General features: G+C 50.3%; 1 protein-coding gene across 2 annotated transcripts in view; it reads right to left on the reverse strand.

The window, feature by feature from the left end:
• Positions 1–19,879, reverse strand: part of HPCAL1 (hippocalcin like 1) — a 111,820-nt gene that overhangs the window by 22,646 nt on the left and 69,295 nt on the right. Inside the window, exon 2 of one of the 2 annotated variants that reach the window (XM_067703702.1) lies at positions 9,758–9,844. The exons of the other annotated variant lie outside the window; for it this stretch is intronic. The gene's annotated coding sequence lies outside the window, so the exon portion shown is untranslated. The remainder of the gene's footprint in view (positions 1–9,757; positions 9,845–19,879) is intronic. 2 annotated transcript variants of the gene reach the window in all.

Raw genomic sequence — 19,879 nt, forward strand, 5'->3', positions numbered from 1 at the left:
TACACCCTCCCACCTGTCCGGCTCATCTCCTAGCCCCCCACTTGTTCATCCCCTCCAGTGACACTGATCTCCTTGCCGTTCCTGAACACCTCAGACATGCTACTGCCACAGGCGCTTTGCACTGGTTCTTCCTCTGATATCCAATTGCTCCCTCACCTCCATCAGGTCTCGGCTCAGGGCACTTCTCAGTGAAGCCTTCTGTAAGTCCTCTGTCCAAAACTGAAGCCCCAACAAACATTCTTATCCCCTTGCCTACTTTATTTTTTCTCTTTATTTTACTGAATTGTCTCTCTCCCCCCAACTAGAATACAGAGTCCCTGGGGCCAGGTTTTATTCTAGTTGGTTCTCCATGGGAAGTCCAGAGCCTGGAAGCTCTAGTGTGTGTGATCGGTACATGTTTGTCGAGGGAATGAATGCATGATTGCTGGGGGTGGAGGGGGACCCGCAGCCATAGCACGCAGGTGCCTCTTCTCCAGTGCCTGGAGCAGGTGGGCCGAGATGGAGGATGCAGGGGACACACTGGCTTGTCCATCACCAAAGGCAGAGGGAAGAGAGAAGGGGTCCTCCCATTTCCCATCACTGACCCAGCACATCCTGACCAAGGATGTTCCTGTGCCAGAGGCGCCATCTGCCCCCCAGAGCTTCTGATCTCTTGGTGGTAGGGGTGGAGGGGTTACTGAATATTTGCCGTGTGTGCACTGAAATACCCGGGGTCCCGGGATGGGAAGAGACACCACAGACCAGCTCCTCTGCCCCCTTTGGACCCCTGCGTCTGTTTCAGCTCCTGAAGCCTCGCTACTAGCCTCAGCAGGACTCAACCTGGCCAGGCACCACCCTCACCCCATGCACCGGTGCCCACCCGCCAGCCTCCAGCTGGGCATCTATATGCAGGTGATGTCCAGGCAAGGAGACCCAGACCCAGCTCCAACAGGGCCGGTGAAAGGAGACTGGACTAATGAAAGCAGCACCTTCCACGTGAAGCTGCATCTGTTTTCTTTGGGGAGAAAAGCCCAGAGACCCACTCACTAATCTGTCTCCGGAGGCAGGGGCCCCGCCTGGGTCTCCTGTTCCACCCCAGTGAATGCTTTCACTGGGTGAACAGGGAAGATGAGAGAAGGAAGGATGGGGCAGTGGGAGTAACACCCCTCCGTCAGGAAGTCCACACCCCAGTGTCCAAACAAGAGAGGCAGGAAAGCCCCACCCACGGGATGCCGGGAGGAGAGAGTGCTCGGCTGGTGCCGCGGCATCTGTGCCGGCGTGAAACCAGCTGCACCCGGGGTGTGCGGGGGCCTGTGGGTCTGAGCTGCCAGCTCACATCTGGTGGGAGCCCCCAGATGGAACCGGCAACCTGGCATCTGCCCTCAGACACACCGGTCGTCATGCCGGGCACCCAGCGACCTCAGAAATTAAGGTGCTGACACTTCAGCAGGCTTGGGGTCCAGATCTTAGCCTCATAGCCGAGCGCTGAAGGTGATGGCTTCTGGGTGGGAAGATGAGAATTACAAAGCGGCATCCTCTGCTTCCGAGGGCGAGCAAATTCCAGACGTCCTGGGAGGGCTCTGAGGCTGGCTCTCCTGCGCTGGGCATGGCCAGGCAGGGCTGAGCCTCCAACAGCCGCTGCCCCAAGCCCTCCCCCCACTTGGGGAACAGAGCCCACATCCCTGGCCTCCGTGGGCGCTCACAGCACTGGGGGCGGGCAGGGCAGGGCTGAGGACTTAGAGCAGTCACTGTAGTAACTACTGGGCACCTGGGCGGGAAGGCGGAGGAGCTAAGGGGCCCCCGAACCTCCTTCTCACCCCCACGGCACCGGCCCCAGCACCGCACCGGACACTATTCTTAGCTCTAATCTCGTAACCACCCCAGGGAGGGAGGTGTGATTAACCAGCTTATGGGTGAGACTGGGGGGAGGCTAAGTGGCCTAGAGGGATCCGAGTGCACAGATCCAAGTCAAAGGCCTTTGTCCCACCCACCGACTGGTTCCTTCCTTCGGGACAGGACTGAACACTCAGCTCGAGAAGAGCAACACAGCCGAGTGGCTGGCTTCTCAGCGCTGCAGCCAGCTGGCTCAGTGCAGCCCGCAGGGCAATAGGGATCACAAGGGAGCAGTACAGAGTGCCTCTGGGCACAGGTGACAGGCACCGGCTCTGCCCAGGGTCAGGAAGGCCTGGGAAGGGATGGGATGTGTGAAACAGATACAAGGGGAAAGGTGGTGCAGGCAAAGGGCAAGGCCGAGCAAAGGCCCGGGTGCTGGATGTCACCTTCAGACGGTGCAGGTGCCCTGCGTTCACAGAGCCTCCTTCACACCCAAAGCTTGACATGAGGCCGGGAGGGTAGCGGATTCAAACAGATGAAGGGCTCACAGGTCATGCTAATTACCTTGCACTTCGCCCCTTGTCTGACAGGAGAGCAGGCGGGGTTCAGCGCTCCAGGTTTGGGGTTCAGACCCAGTTAGGGCCTCGCCATGCAGGAGGACAGGAGGCTGGGGGGCCTCTGGGTGAGGAAGAGATTCCTGTGATCAGTCTGGGGAGACGGGAAGGGCAGCAAAGCGGGGGGCTGGAGAGAGACGACTGGGAAGAGGGAGGTGGGTGGGAAAAGGGGGCGTCTGAACCCAAGCTGTCAGAGGTAACGATGCAGCTGAGGTCCCGGTGTGGCCATGGGAGGGGCTGCGTAGACAGGGCGAGCAGGGAGGGTAGGCTCAGCACTGGGACCCCGTGCCTCTGGGAGGATGGGGTCTGCGTAGAGGATGACAGGAGATGTGGGGGGAGAGGGAAGAGCTCAGCGGCAAGAGCCTCGGCGACCAGGGGCCCCTTCTTAGCTAGAGGAGGGAGGACTCTATACCCATTTCCCACTTTGTCATCGGGGGTGACAGCTGGAGCCAGCTGCAGGGTGCTGCGTCCTTGCACACCATGGTTTGGGGGCGGAGCAAAGTCAATTCACCTGGGAGAGGGGCACCAAGCGTCCTGTGGGACGTGGGCTGGGAGCACCGAGGGCCCCGACCACACTCACCCCTGCCCTGCTCAAGAGTGTCCTCTTCAAAGTCTGCCCCTTGCCCTCAGGGAGGCGCGGGAGAGGAGTGGAGGGCGATCGCGCCACCCACTCAGGCACTGGGAGGCTGCTGAGCTCCCAGGGCGATCCCTCACCCTCCAAACCCCCCTCCAGGCCACATGGGCCCTCGGGGGCACAGGAGGGAGGCCGGGGAGATCAGGAGAGGCAGGCGGGAGGGGCCCTCCAGGACCCCAGACCAGAGGAGCAGGAGAGGAGAGGAGGGAGTTTGCCCCGCCCACTCGAGCCCAGGAAGCCTGCTGAGCCCCCAGGTGAGGTCCTCTGCCCTCTGAGACCGGGGTTGGGGGCTCGCCTGGGCCCCTTCTGTTCCTTGAGCCTAAGCCCCACCCCGCACAGCCCCCAGGGCCTTTTCCAGCCCTGGGGGTCCTAAGCATTGGCCCCGCCCACCCCCCCAAACCTCACCCTTGCTTAGGCCCTGCCCTCCACAGCCAAGGCCTTTCCACCCCCCCCCCTTTTTTTCCTTTCCCCCCTCCTCTATTTTACTACTGTGGTACTGATGTACCTTCTGGTTGTTGATTCATCTATATTTTTATTTTTACATTCTTTCTAACATATCTGTTAGTTTCCTAGTCTAATTTTATTTTTTACTTTGTTATTTTTCTCTCTCTTTTTTTTTTTTTTTTTTTGCCACCCCACGCAGCTTGCGGGATCTTGATTCGCAAGCCCAGGGTTGGGGGGAAGCTCCTGACGTGGGAGCTCCAAGTCCAAACCACTGGACTAACAGAGAACCTCAGACCCCAGGGAATATTCATTGGACTGAGCTCTCACAGAGTTCCTCATCTCAGCACCAAGACCCAGCTCTACCCAACAGCCTACAAACTCCAGTGTTGGAAGCCTCAGGTCAACCAACCAGTAAAACAGGAACACAATCCCACTCATAAAAAGAAAAAAAAATGAGACAGCAAAAGAAATATGTCACAGATGAAGGAGCAAGGTAAAAACCTACAAGACCAAATAAATGAAGAGGAAATAGGCAATCTACCTGAAAAAGAATTCAGAGTAACGACAGTAAAGATGATCCAGAATCTCGGAAACAGAATGGAAGCACAGACTGATAAACTACAAGAAATGTTTAACAAAGATCTAGAATAACTAAAGAACAAACAAACGGAGATGAACAACACAATAACTGAAATGAAAAATACACTAGAAGGCATCAATAACAGAATAACTGAGGCAGAAGAAGGAATAAGTGAGCTGGAAGACAAAATGGTGGAAATAACTGCTGAGGAGCAGAATAAAGAAAAAAGAATGAAAAGAATTGAAGACAATCTCAGAGACCTCTGGGACAACACGAAACACACCAACATTCAAATTATAGGGGTCCCAGAGGAAGAAGAGAAAAAGAAAAGGTCTGAGAAAATATTTGAAGAGATTATAGTGGAAAAATTCCCTAACATGGGAAAGGAAGTAGTCACCCAAGTCCAGGAAGCACAGAGAGTTCCATACAGGATAAACCCTAGGAAAAACATACCAAGACACATATTAATCAAACTAAGAAAAATTAAATTCAAAGAAAAATATTAAAGCAGCAAGGGAAAAACAAAAAATAACATACAAAGGAATCCTTGTACAGTTATCAGCTGATTTTTCAGTGGAAACTCTGCAGGCCAGAAGGGAGTGGCAGGATATACTTAAAGTGATGAAAGAGAAAAACCTACAACCAAGATTACTCTACCCAGCAAGGATCTCATTCAGATTCAATGGAAAAGTCAAAAGCTTTTCAGACAAACAAAAGCTAAGAGAATTCACATCACCAAACCAGCTTTACAACAAATGCTAAAGAAACTTCTCTAAGTGGGAAACACAACAGAAGAAAAAGACCCACAGAAACAAACCCAAAGCAATTAAGAAAATGGTAATAGGAACATACATATCAATAATAACCTTGAATGTAAATGGATTAAATGTTCCAACCAAAAGACACAGACTGGCTGAATGGATACAAAAACAAGACCCATATATATGCTGTCTACAAGAGACACACTTCAGACCTAGGGACACAAACAGCCTGAAAGTGAAGGGATGGAAAAAGATATTCCATGCAAATGGAAATCAAAAGAAAGCTAGAGTAGCAATACTTGTATCAGATAAAATAGACTTTAAAATAGACTGTTACAAGAGATAAGGAGGGACACTACATAATGATCAAAGGATCAATCCAAGAAGAAGATATAACAATTATAAATGTTTATGCACCCAACATAGGAGCACCCCAATACATAAGGCAAATGTTAACAACCATGAAAGGAGAAATCGACACTACACTTAACACCAATGGACAGATCATCCAAACAGAAAATAAATAAGGAAACCCAAGCTTTAAATGACACAATAGACCAGATAGATCTAATTGATATTTATAGAACATTCCACCCCAAAGTGGCAGAATACACTTTCTTCTCAAGTGCACATGGAACATTCTCCAGGATAGATCACATCTTGGGCCACAAATCAAGCCTCTGAAAATTTAAGAAAACTGAAATCATATCAAACATCTTTTCTGACCACAACGCTATGAGACTGGAAATCAATTACAGGAAAAAAACTAAAAAACACAAATACATGGAGGCTAAACAGTGCGCTACTAAATAACCAAGAGATCACTGAAGAAATCAAAGAAGAAATAAAAAAATACATAGAAACAAATGACAATGAAATCACGACGACCCAAAACCTATGGGACACAGCAAAAGCAGTTCTAAGAGGGAAGTTTCCAGCAATTCAACCTCACCTCAAGAAACAAGAAAAATCTCAAATAAACAATCTAACCCTACACTGAAAACAACCGGAGAAAGAAGAACAGAGAAAACCCAAAGTCAGTAGAAGGAAAGAAATCATAAAGATCAGAGCAGAAATAAATGAAATAGAAATGAAGAAAACAATAGCAAAGATCAATACAACTGAAAGCTGGTTCTTTGAGAAGATAAACAAAACTGATAAATCCTTAGCCAGACTCATCAAGAAAAAAAGGGAGAGGATGCAAATCAATAAAATTAGAAATGAAAAAGGAGAAATCACAACTGACACTGCAGGAATACAAAGGATTATAAGAGACTACTACAAACAACTATATGCCAATAAAATGGACAACCATGAAGAAGTGGACAAATTCTTGGAAAGGTACAATATTCCAAGACTGAACCAGGAAGAATTAGAAAATATAAACAGACCTATCACAAGTAATGAAATTGAAACCATAATTAAAAATCTTCCAAGGAACAAAAGTCCAGGACCAGATGGCTTCACAGGTGAATTCTATCAATCATTTAGAGAAGAGCTAACACCTATCCTTCTCAAACGCTTCCAAAAAGTTGCAGAGGGAGAAACACTCTCGTATTCATTCTACAAAGCCACCATCACCCTGATACCAAAACCAGAAAAAGATATCACAAAAAAGGAAAATTATAGACCAGTATCATTGATGAACATAGATGCAAAAATCCTGAACAGAATCAAACAGCACATTAAAAGGATCATACACTATGATCAAGTGGGATTTACCCCAGGGCTGCAAAGATTCTTCAATATATGCAAACCAATCAATGTGATATACCACATTAACAAATTAAGGAATAAAAACCATATGATCATCTCAATAGATGCAGAAAAAGCTTTTGACAAAATTCAACACCCATTTATCATAAAAACTCTCAAGAAAATGGGCATAGAGGGAACCTATCTCAACATAATAAAGGCTATATATGACAAACCGACAGCAAGCATCATACTCAATGGTGAAAAACTGAAAGCATTTCCACTAGGATCAGGAACAAGACAAGGATGTCCACTCTCACCACTCTTATTCAACATAGTTTTGGAAGTCCTAGCCATGGCAATCAGAGAAGAAAAAGAAATAAAAGGAATACAAATTGGAAAAGAAGTAAAACTGTCACTATTTGCCGATGACATGATACTATACATAGAAAATCCTAAAGATGTCACCAGAAAACTACTAGAACTGATCAATGAATTTGGTAAGGCTGCAGGATACCAAATTAATGCACAGAAATCTCTGGCATTCCTATACACCAATAACGAAAAATCAGAAAGAGAAATTAAGGAAACACTCCCATTTACCACTGCAACAAAAAGAAAAAAATACCTAGGAATAAACCTACCTAGGGAGACAAAAGACCTGTATGCAGAAAACTATAAGACACTGATGAAAGAAATTAAAGATGATACCAACAGATGGAGAGATATGCCATGTTCTTGGATTGGAAGAATCAATATTGTGAAAATGACTACCCAAAGCAATCTACAGATTCAATGCAATCCCTATCAAACTACCAATGGCATTCTTCGCAGAATTAGAACAAAAAATCTTACAATTCATATGGAAACACAAAAGACCCCAAATAGCCAAAGCAATCTTGAGAAAGAAAAACGGAGCTGGAGGAATCAGGCTCCCCGACTTCAAACTATACCACAAAGCTTCAGTAATCAAGACAGTATGGTACTGGCACAAAAACAGAAATATAGATCAGTGGTACAGGATAGAATGCCCAGAGATAAACCCACGCACATATGGTCACCTAATTTACGACAAAGGATGTAAGAACGTACAATGGAGAAAAGACAGCCTCATCAATAAGTGGTGCTGGGAAAACTGGACAGCTACGTGTAATAGAATGAAATTAGAACACTACCTAACACCATACACAAAAATAAACTCCAAATGGATTAAAGACTTAAATGTAAGACCAGACACTATAAAACCTTTAGAAGAAAACATAGGAAAAACACTCTTTGACATAAACCACAGCAAGATCTTTTTTGACCCCCCCTCCTAGAGTAACAGAAATAAAAACAAAAATAACCCAATGGGACTTAATTAAACTTAAAAGCTTCTGCACAGCAAAGGAAACCATAAACAAGACAAAAAGACAACCCTCAGAATGGGAGAAAATATTTCAAATGAATCAACAGACAAAGGATTAATCTCCAAAATATACAAATAGTTCATGGAGCTCAATATCAAAAAAACAAACAATCCAGTTAAAAAATGGGCGGAAGACCTAAATAGACATTTCACCAAGGAAGACATACAGATGGCCAAGAGGCACATGAAAAGATGCTCAACATCACTAATTATTAGAGAAATGCAAATCAAAACTATAATGAGGTATCACCTCACGCTGGTCAGAATGGCCATTATCAAACAAACTAGAAACAATAAATGCTGGAAAGGGTGTGGTGAAAAGGGAACCCTCTTGCACTGTTGGTAGGAATGTAAATTGATACAACCACTATGGAAAACAGTATGGAGGTTCCTTAAAAAACTAAAAATAGAACTACCATATGACCCAGCAATCCCACTGCTGGGCACACTGAGAAAACCATAATTCAAAAAGAGACATGCACCACAATGTTCATCGCAGCTCTATTTACAATAGCCAGGACATGGAACCAACCTAGATGTCCATCAACAGATGAATGGATGAAGAAGATGTGGCACATATATACAATGGAATATTACTCAGCCATAAAAAGAAACGAAATTGAGTTATTTGTAGTGAGGTGGATGGACCTAGAGTGAAGTAAGTGAGAAAGAAAAACAAATACCGTATGCTAACGCATATATATGGAATCTTAAAAAAAAAATGTTACTGATGAACCTAGTTGCAGGGCAGAAATAAAGAGGTAGACATAGAGAACGGACTTGGTGACATGGGGTGGGAGGGCAAAGCTGAGGCGAAGTGAGAGTAGCATTGACATATACACACTACCGAATGTAAAATAGTTGGCTGGTGGGAAGCAGCCGCATAGCACAGGGAGATCAGCTTGGTGCTTTGCGATGACCCAGAGGGGTGGGACAGGGAGGGTGGGAGGGAGGCTCAAGAGGGAGGGGATACGGGGACATGTATGGGCATATGGCTGATTTGCTTTGTTGTGCAACAGAAACTAACACGGTATTGTGAAGCAATTATACTCCAGTAAAGATCTATTAAAAATAAATAAATAGGGCTTCCCTGGTGGTGCAGTGGTTGAGAGTCCGCCTGCCAATGCAGGGAACACGGGTTCGTTCCCGGTCCGGGAAGATCCCACATGCCGCGGAGCGGCTGGGCCCGTGAGCCATGGCCGCTGAGCCTGTGCATCCGGAGCCTGTGCTCCGCAACAGGAGAGACCACAGCAGTGAGAGGCCCGCGTACCACAAAAAAATAATAAAATAAATAAATTTTAAAAATAGTTTAAAGAAAAAGTCTGCCCCTTATATTCCTTTTTTTTTTTTGGCCTTGCTGCACGGCTTGCAGGATCTTAGTTCCCTGACCAGGGATCAAACCCGGGCCCTCAGCAGTGAAAGTGCCGAGTCCTAACCACTGGACCGCCAGGGAATTCCCTGCCTCTTATATTCTGATTCGCTAATTCTCCTCCATGGACGCATCCCACAACCAAAGCACCCAGGCCAAATGACTTACCCACAAAAACCCGGCCGATTTAGGACAAGAAACCTAGATTACTGCAGGACCTGGGTGGTTCTTTTTGTCTCCAGGCCTCAGTTTCCTGGCCCATCTCATGGGAGTGCTGGGCAGGCTGTCCCCCCAAAGCCCGGTCTTCCCTGTTCGTTCCGCTGAGCTGGGTCAAGTCCGTGCACACCGGCACGTGGTCAGGACCCCATAGAATGGTAGAGGCCCCTCAGCTCTCCATTCGCACCTGCCCCCAGGCCCGTCTGGTCTCCAGGAACACTTACCCAAGGCCAAGTGGAGGCGGAGAGGGAGCAGGGATCAGAACCTTGGAGGCCGGTTCCACGTCCTGGCCCGGGCTGCTAGACCATGCCCTGCAAGAGAGGACAGACCAGTCATGTGGGGTGGGGACACCCGGCTCAGAGCAACTGACTTTCTCCCCGGTGGGTTCCGTGCAATCTACGCACACTTCCCCGTTATCTTCTCGTAATACTAGGTTCTCTCCCTCCACAGCCATGATCATGGTTTATATGCACTCACTGGAGCGGCCCTGAGGACAGGAACAAGTAGCTCACCCAGCCGGAAAGCCCAGGCCCCCACAGTGTGAGGGCCCCCGGGGCTCCCCTTGCTGCTGCAGACTGAGGGGTTGCAGCTCCCCCGAACTGACTGTGAGCCCCACAAGGGCAGGGAGGCGGCGTCTTTGTTTCTGAGCAGCAGGCTCCTGGCCCAGAGCCTGTATGCAGCAGGTGCTCAATAAATAATCCGTGTTTGACAAACGAGTGCCCCAAAATGCATCACACGGACATTACTGCAGGCAGAGTGCACTTTGCTCAGAGTTGAAATTCGACCCTGCTTCACCAATACAGAGCTTCATATGCCAGTTACATTATTTAAACTCACTGCTAGGATTCCAGACGTGGAGCAGAAAAGGCACACATCTTTCCACCAGAAATACTCACTGGAGGTCACTTACAGATTTTATACATATACATACACACACATATATATCCATATGTAACATTTTTAATAGACTTTATTTTTTAGAGCAGTTTTATGTTCACGGCAAAATAGAGCAGAAAGCACAGAGATCCCACAGACCCCCTGTCCCCCAGACACAACTTTCCCCACCTTCAGCATCCCCTCCACACACCGGGGTGTACGTGTTACGATCGGTGGACCTACAATGGTACATATTATCACCCCAAATCCATAGTTCACACGAGAGTTCATTCTTGGTGTTTTACATTCTGTGGGTTTGGACAAATGTTTAATGTCCTGTATCCACCATTATAGTATCATACAGAGCAGTTTCACTGCCCTAAAATTCCTCTATGCTCGCCTCGTCTCATATTTTGAAAAGGCGCTTTCACGTCAATGATCTCAGCGAATTCATCTCACGACTCTGTGATCTCTGCTTTGACACTCAGGGAAATCAAGGTCTGGACAGGGTCAAGGGCCCTCCACAAGGTCACCCTCGTGAAAACCAGTAACAAGAGTCGGTGGCAGAATGTGCTAGAAGCATTGTGTCTGGTGGTCATTTTATCATCCCACCCTCCTAACAGCCCTGGCGGGGAAGGTCCATTCTAACCCCCGGTTTACAGAGGAGCAAACAGACTTGGGGACACTTGCCAAGGTCACACGCGGCTAAGTGGGACGGTCAAAATGCAAATCCCTAAACCCACTTCTGCTCTTTCCAGATGCACTTGTTAGTTACAGGGGCTTATAGGAGGCATGAGAATGCAGGGGGAAGGCACCGCCTCGGGTTAGGGGGGCTTTTGCTTTCCCGGAGCTGGAGCAGGTAGGTCCCAGGGCTGCAGCCCTCCTGGGGGGACCCCGCCCTCCAGCCATACTGCACAATTAATACCTAGGGGCCTCGCCTGGCTGCAGGTCAGTCCGACATCCGGCCACAGAGGCCCCACCATTCCCAGCCTCGTGGGGGCAGCCCTGCAGGAACATCGAGCTCAGGGATCAGCTCAGGGATGGATGAAAGCATCCCTAGACCACATGGACACCGTCCTGTCTCACCAGACACACCCCAGCTCTCACGGGGCAAGCTCTGTGCAGTGGGGAGAGCAGAGAGGTGCGCCTGTGCTGAGCGGCCCTGTGATCTCTACCATCCTTAGTTTCCCCATCTGTGACAAAGCGGAGGGGCTGGATCCCTGGGAGGCTGGGCCAGCTCTGACACCAGGCTTCCTAGCAGGAGGGGCCATCATTCCAGAGGCTTCTGGCTCCCAGGCTGCTTGGGAACACTCCATTAACTCAAATTGCAAATTTCCTCCTGGCTCTATCGCTGAGCCACAGGGGCTCCCCCGGCCACCAGCTTTCCTGTGACAGATAAAGATTACAGTCATTGCTCGAGATGGAATCGAGGAGCAGAAGTCATTACGCAGAAATAATTATGTTGAGTTATGTCTGGTTGCTCCTGATTTCTGCCTCACAATTGTCTTACAAATGGTCCTGCCTCTTCCTCTCCGGGACAGCAAACTGCGGAGGCCTGGGTGATTCAGACAGACCTCCTGGGCCCAATTGTACTGCTCCAAACTCCTCCTGCTGGGTGGGGCATCAGCATGGTAGGGCAAGGTTCTCTGTGACACCCTTTCCTTTCTCTGGGCACTTGGGACAGAGGAGAGGTAGAAGACAAAAGCCCTGGGGAGGGGGCACACTCACTGACTCACCCACATGCCCCACTGCATTGAACCCTCCTAGGAGGCCCTCTTCACCCATCACTTTCTCCTGGGGCCCTGCCTGACCTCTCAGCCCTTTGTTCACGTTAGGCCTAAGGCACCTCCCTCTCTTAGGTCTGGGGTCTCTGAGGAGTGACTCAGGCAGTGACTAGGATTGATTCATTCTTGTACTCCCAGCTCCTAGCACAGAGCAAGGCCTCGGGAGAACAGAGAGGGCTGTGTGGTTGGACTGCTTGGGCTCAAATCCTAGCTCTCCTATTCCCTAGCTGTGTGACCCTGGCCCATTATTTAACTTCTCTCTGCCTCAGTTTTCCAGGCTGTAAAATGGAGACGATGATAATCCGACCTAGTTCTCAAGCTCTTATAAAGATTAAATGAGCTAATGTACACACACACAAAAGACTTGCTCATAGGAAGAACGCACTACATGTCAACCCTGACTAAAAGAGCAGAGAGGTCTCGAAAACATTCTTGTAAGACTCTAAGCCAACTAGAAAGACACAAACTATTGAAACTGACTCAAGAAGAAATATGTCTGAAATACCTAGAACAAGGCAAGAGATTGAATTAATAATCAAAAAATTACTCACAAAGAAAAGCCCAGATGGTCTCACTGCTGAGTTCTGTAAACACTTAAAGAATTAATAACAATTCTTCACAAACTCTTCCAAAAAACAGAAGAGGAGGGAACACTTCCCAACTGGTTCTATGAGGGTAGTACTACCCTGATACCAAAACCAGATAAAGGCTTCACAAGCGAAGAAAGCTATAGACCAATGTCCTAATGGGCGTGGATGAAAAGAGAAACAAACCAGCCCTCAACAAAATACTAGCAGACCAAATCCAGCAACATAAAGGATAAAAAGAATTATACATCACACCAAGTGGGATTTATCTCAGGAATGCAAGGTTGGTTTACCATCTGAAAATCAATTAAGGTAGTATATCATACAATAAAATAAAAAGCAAAATCACTTGCTCGTCTCGATGCAGAAAAAGCATTTGACAAATCCAACATCCCTTCATGATCAAAACACTCAAACTGGCATAGAAGGAAACTTCTTCCGTCTGACAAAGGGTAGTTGTGAAAAACTCACAGCCAACATCATACTTAATGGTGAAAAGACCAGATGCTTTTTCCCTAAGATCAGGAATGAGACAAGGATGCCCACTCTTGCCACTTCTCTTCAACATTATACGAGAGGTTCTAACCAGGACAACTAGGCAAGAAAAAGAATACAAGCCATCTGAATTGGAAAGAAGAAGTGAAATTATTTCTATTTGCAGATGACACGATCTTATATATAGAAAATCCTAAGGAATCCACAAAAAAAAAAAAAAACCACCTAAATAGAATTAATAACATAAGTTAAGTAAGGTTGCTGGATACAAGATCAACATACAAAAATTAATTGTATTTCTGTACACTTGCGATGAAAAATCCGAACACGAAATTAAGGAAACAATTCCATTAGCAACAGCATCACATATAGTTGTAAATGTACTAAAAACCACTGCGCTGTATACTTTCTAAGCGTGAATCGTATGGAACGTGGATTCTACCTCAATAAAGCTGTTTTTAAGAAAACAGAATCCAAGCCAGCGCTCCTGTACTTCTCTACCTCAGAGGACAGAACGGCAAAGGCGCAGGGAGACAAGCCACAGGGCTTCCCAGTGCTACAGCCCGGGGACCCAACGGGGCTCAGAGCGCGTCAATGTGGCCGACCTGGAGAACCTGGTAGACTCAAGTCCAGGCTGAGCTGCAAAACTGCCTTGAAACACCCGCCTCTCCCCACAGCATGCACTCCAGAAACATGCTGAGTGCCTGCAATGTGTATTAGGTGCAGGGACACTGGCCCAACTTTTGAGGAGCCCACAGCCCAGTGGGGTACCCGCAGGCCTGTGCCAGATGTCAGGGGTGGGCAGCCAAACACAAGCTCTAAGGATGGCTCTGCATTCACGGAGGTGATCTGGTCCACTGGCGGGGCAGGGAGGGCGGAATCCCTCAGGATACACCCTCGGTCCAGGCTGAAAGAGCTCAGTTCCCGAAACCACACGTGCTGCCCCGCAGGGCACTCACTGTGAATCGCCACCTAAGAAGCAGCAGTTCTAGGGCCATTTCTGGGGTCAGTTCCTCCTCTAGGTGCCCAGGCCTGGAGGGCTCAGTGCCCATCGTCCTTGCTGGCCAGCCCTTGGGAAAGGCAGCTACACAAGCTTTTTCCTGCCAGGGCTCAACGCCTCCTCTCGCCCAGCCACAGGCCTCCTGGGCTGCCCCTGATCTGCCCGCTCACACCAGGGTGGATGTGTGCTCAAGAGATGACAAATTATTTTAATATATCCTGAAGTCCAACTTAATTAAGCAGCAAAGTCCCGGTGGGAGAAAAATATAGTGGGTCTCGAGTCAAAGACGGATGGATTTTGGATTATGACTATTTCTGAGGTGACTGTGGTTTTAGGATGACTAATCCCCCCACGGTCCCCAGGTAATCAGGGCAGTGGCTCGCAGAATACTTTCACACAGACATTTGGCACAAGACAGAGGCATTTTCTTCTACTGCTCAATTCAAGAACTGAGTTAGAGGGGCTGCATGTCCTGCAGATGTCCCCGGGGGCGGGAAAGACCACAGAACATACCATGGAAGCCAAGACGTGCTGGTGAGACCACACAGGATGCAAGCTTCACAAAGGGGAGCAGGACTGTGAAGAACATCAACGCGATAGCGAGCTAAACCCTGAGCCCTGCGTGGCCACGACCAGTACCCAGCACTAGCCCTCCGGTCACCTGGGGCCCTGGCGGCTGGCCAGCTGCATTCCCAGCTTCCAGTGGGCACTCACAACGTCTTACTGTAGCTCCTGTGTCCACTCCCATTACTTGGGTATTTGAGCTCATGTCACTAAACAAAAGGAACCTACAATCTCCAACCGTTTTGAAAAACTGTCATATTTACTAAAGATGACTACACACACTCCATGAACCAGAAATTCAACTTCTTGATGTATTCCCGACAGAAAGTGGACCTATGTCCACCGAGAAGGCTCACAGCTGCACGACTTGTAAAAGTCCCTGGTGGAAGCTGTCCCTGTGTCTATCCACCATCAATGAATAAGAAACTGTAACGCGTTGGTACAGCGGAGGACCACAGAGCCATCAAAACGCACCTCAGTGACACATGACACATAGACGAAGCTCTAAGCATGACGCTGAGTGAGACGGGAAGACACAGAAGAGGACATGCTGTGCGAGTCCATCTACACAACGGACGTATGGTGATTAGCACCAAGCTAGCGGCTGTTCCTGGTGGGGGGCGATGACCAGAAATGGTCAGGAGGGGGCTTCTGGGTGCTGGGACACGGATTTGTTCATTTTGTGAAAACTGACCAAGCTGTCCACTTAATGCACGCAAGTTAAATTTCAGTAAAAAGTTCAAGAAAGGAAGCGAGGCACCTGCTGTCATTCCTGCATCCATCCCAGCCCACCCGGCAGATCTGGGGGCTTCCCGGGAGGCCCACCCAGGCTGAGGACTGGTGGTAACTGTTCTCATAGCCCATGGACATCTCCTAAGACAGGTCCACTTATGAAATGGTGGAAAGAGAGAGCTCTGAAGTCGGGCAGGCTGGGTTCAGGCCCTAACCTCCTCCAGGGGCCCCAGTTTCCCCATATCTGTCCAGGGAAGCTGCTAGAGATGTGAGTTTTCACAAAGTGAGACCCCTGTGGACCCAGCGCCTAGCCTGCACTTCCTGAAATGTCAGCCACCCATTTATTGGACAGAAATTTACTGATGAACTACTGTATATGCCAGGCATCAGGGGTACTGAGTACTGACCAGCACCCCACTTCTCAGAGGGCTGGCTTTCCAGTAACAAGACCCCAAAAGAGAAAGTAAGTGCAGATCACAAACTGCTAGGAAAAAAATCAAATGAAGTGATCTGACAAAGATTATCAGGGGACTAGGGGTTAGGGCAATACCCTAGCTTGGATGCTCAGGGAAATCCTGAGTCAGGGACACACATGAGGAGGAAGGGACAGACTTAGGAAGACAGCTCAGAGCAGAGTGAACAGCAAGTGCAAAGGCCCTGAGGTAGGAGTGTGCTTGGCATTGTCAAGGAGCAGCAAGTGCAAAGGCCCTGAGGCAGGAGTGTGCTTGGCATTGTCAAGGAGCAGCAAGTGCAAAGGCCCTGAGGCAGGAGTGTGCTTGGCATTGTCAAGGAGCAGCAAGTGCAAAGGCCCTGAGGCAGGAGTGTGCTTGGCATTGTCAAGGAGCAGCAAGTGCAAAGGCCCTGAGGCAGGAGTGTGCTTGGCATTGTCAAGGAGCAGCAAGTGCAAAGGCCCTGAGGCAGGAGTGTGCTTGGCATTGTCAAGGAGCAGCAAGTGCAAAGGCCCTGAGGCAGGAGTGTGCTTGGCATTGTCAAGGAGCAGCAAGTGCAAAGGCCCTGAGGCAGGAGTGTGCTTGGCATTGTCAAGGAGCAGCAAGTGCAAAGGCCCTGAGGCAGGAGTGTGCTTGGCATTGTCAAGGAGCAGCAAGAAGGTGAGTGTGGCCAAAGCACGGCAAACAAGGCCAGGGTTGGGGGTAAGAGATGCGGTCAGCAGTGAGCAAGGGCTCAGAGGACGGGGCAGGGAGTTCACATTTTTATTTTAAGCACAATTGTTGTAGAAGAGCTCTGGGAAACCAGAGAGTGCTACAAAAATACCAGGCATTGGGGAATGGGATTATAAGATTCCCTGGAACTGAGGGCAGCAAAAAGTGGGAACTTCTGGCGACCCTCCAGGCGTCCCCCAGTGGTGGGGGGTTGGGGGTAGGGGCAGGTTACTTCTAGAGGTCCTGCACTTCCTTGAGACGTAACATTCGAGTTTGTTCACTCTTGATCCTCCGTGGGCAGGAAAGAACATAAAATGGCTCATTGCCCACTAATGAATTCCTAGAGCCTCCGGAGGCCCAGCCACTGCTCCCACTCGACAGGCTCCTGATGCCAAAGACCAAGGGCCATAAAAACCCTGCCTGGCGTTCTTCTCAGGCGGCGTCTGAGGCACCTCCTGTTCCCGACAGAGGAGGAAAAAGCAAAGCTTTGCCAACAGAGAACAAAGAGGCAGCCACAGGGGAAACACCGGTAGGCCCGGGGAAGGGGGAGCAAGAAATCCAAGCCCGAGCCGGCAGTTTCTATTTGGGGGCACATTCCGCCCACAGATACGCCCACTGTCAGCTGTCAGTCTCGGCCAGAGAACGAGCCTCACGCTTTTGCAGTTGAGGGGACCCTAGAGACCCCGGGCTGGTGCCGGGAAGTGGCCAGGCCTCCCCCACCCCCGGTGAGGCCACCTCACCTGCCGTGTACATGGACCTCCACGACGAATTCACTTGGGAGGAAAAGATTCCGCTGCAAAGAATAATAACAAAGAAAAACCACCCACGTTGTCCCACCCTTTCTCTCACTTTGCAGTTGAGCAGACAAACATCCCCGAGAGAAGGGTCTCACCCAGGATCACAGAGCGAGGTCCAAGCCCGACCTCTCACCCAGGATCACAGAGCCAGGCCCAAGCCCGACACGGTCCTGGAGGGGTGCAGGCGCTTTCAATCTGCTGCGCAGAGATGCGAGGATTCAGGCCCCTTCCAGGTGCTCAGACTGCATGACACCTGTCCCCGCTGGTCACTTGTCCCGTGAGCTGGGCCACAGGCCTCTCTCTTAAATGTTCTGAGAATTTTACGAGTAACGACGTTGGAGAAGAGAGGGGAAGGGTTTCGAACGAGCTGTCAACATTGCTCTTTTCCTTGAAAGCCCGTGGGCAGGAGAGGACAGGAATGATGCGCCCCATGAACGGCAGCAAGGGCCACACCCGCGACCCCAGCTGACTTCATGACAGCGGGGCGACACATTGGATTCAGTCTCACCCCCACTTCATGGATGAGAACACTGAGGCCCAGAAGTTCAGGGTCTCTCCTGGAGCCACAGGGCCAGAGAAAGGAAGAGACTGTGGGCTTCTGACTCCCACTCAGGTCACTCAGGGGAGGTGTCAGCACTCCCAAAGGGGCTACTTGATGTCCAACCAGTTCCTCCCCCTCAGAACAGCTGTCCCTTCGAGGAAGGAGGCTCTCTGCCGGCCCGGGACGTGCCCGGTCTGGTCCCAGGCTTGAGGTGGGAGCTAGCTCTGGCCAGCCCACCTGCTTCTCTGCCCCGTGTGCCTCAATCCACTGACCCGACGGCCCATGAGTCGGCCGACCGTCCAGACACAGAGGGCACACAGACCCAGAGCCCTGCCCTCTTGGGGCTTAAGTTCTGGTTACATATGGTTCATGCCACACATTATAAGTCCTGAGGGGGGAGGGGGAGGGGTTTGCAATTCTACACAGGAGCCAAGGAAGGGGTCACCAGGTGACAGTGGCCATGCCTTGTAGACAGGCACCCCGTGGCCTCTGTTCTCTGGCTGCAGGCCCAGGCGGGGTCCCTCACCATGGACGTCTGGAGTAAGTAATGACGAGGAAAGAGAGCACGGGGGCGCCGGTACCGCACCTGCCATCCCAAAGTCCCCTCCCTTCACAGCCAGTGCGGCCACAGCTGGGCAACAAAGGACAGGAAGGCCGCTTCTCGACAAGGTGTCCCTGGGCCCACCCTGGATGCCCCGCACAGCAGGTACTAGAGCATCAGGAATGGGGGTGGGTAGCAAGCACCCCCTTCACATGGAAACGGCCCGAAGCGCATCAGATTTGGACTCTGACATGTCACCATGTGGCTCTGGGCAAGTCACCTGTCCCTTGTGACTGCTTCCACCCCGTGAGCTCCCGCAGGGGACTGCAAGGACCAGAGGAGGCGACACATTCACGTGGAGGCCCTTGAAGCGCCTAGCGTTTAAGGCTCTACCTCAGGACCACTGGGCACACTCACACGCCGCCCCAGTCCCAGGATCACCCTCCACCTGTAGATGGGGAAACGGAGGCTCAGAGACATTAAGCCACTTTCCCGAGGTCACACAGCGGGACGGTGCTATGCCAGCTGCGCCTGCCGGGCCCCGCGGGCCATGTGACCTGCGCGGGGGAGGCTGCCAGAGAGTACACCTTGCCTTCGAGGAGCGACGGACAAAGGAGCGAGGAAAGCGGCGCTAAGTAAGCATTGAGGTGTAATTAAGCGAGACGCGCAAGGCAGCGCAGAGGGTAGTGAGGTGGGGTCTGCGCAGAGGGGCCCCTGGCCAGGCTGCCCGCAGAGCAGTCTCCTCAGGCCAGCCTCCAGATGCCTGCCCCGTGCCCTGACTGAAGCCCTGGCGGTCCCCCAGGCCCCAGCACTGAGCGTTTGAGGACTCTGACAATCCAGCCCCAGTCCAGGTACCCCTGGGGCCTCAGGTTGAGGATGTGGAAAATTCCGAGACTCCTTCCCACACAGCCTCCCCCCATTCCCGGGGCACTGGGAGTCTGTGAGGCCTGCCTGGAAGCCGCCTGCTGGGGCTGCTGGCCCTGGAGACTGAGCGCTGGGAGGGCTGGGTCTTATTTCTACATCTGTCATGCACGGCGCCTGGAAGGCGGCGGAGCAGACCCTCAGTCCGTGTTTAACGAATCAATCGGCAACCAGGCCGCTCCGAGGAAGAGGAGATTCGAGATGAGGCTGCTGAGAACAACACAGCCAGACCATGGGGGGCTTTGAGCACTGGGGTCCAGGTCGCTTTTGGCAATACGGAGCCACGGTGGGCTCTTAAGCGAGGGATTAGGAGGAGGATCTGCGTGGCAGCCTGGGCAGGAAGGAAGG

This window comes from Pseudorca crassidens, chromosome 14 (genome assembly GCF_039906515.1).
Source record: "Pseudorca crassidens isolate mPseCra1 chromosome 14, mPseCra1.hap1, whole genome shotgun sequence".
In the NCBI taxonomy this organism is placed as follows: domain Eukaryota; kingdom Metazoa; phylum Chordata; class Mammalia; order Artiodactyla; family Delphinidae; genus Pseudorca; species Pseudorca crassidens.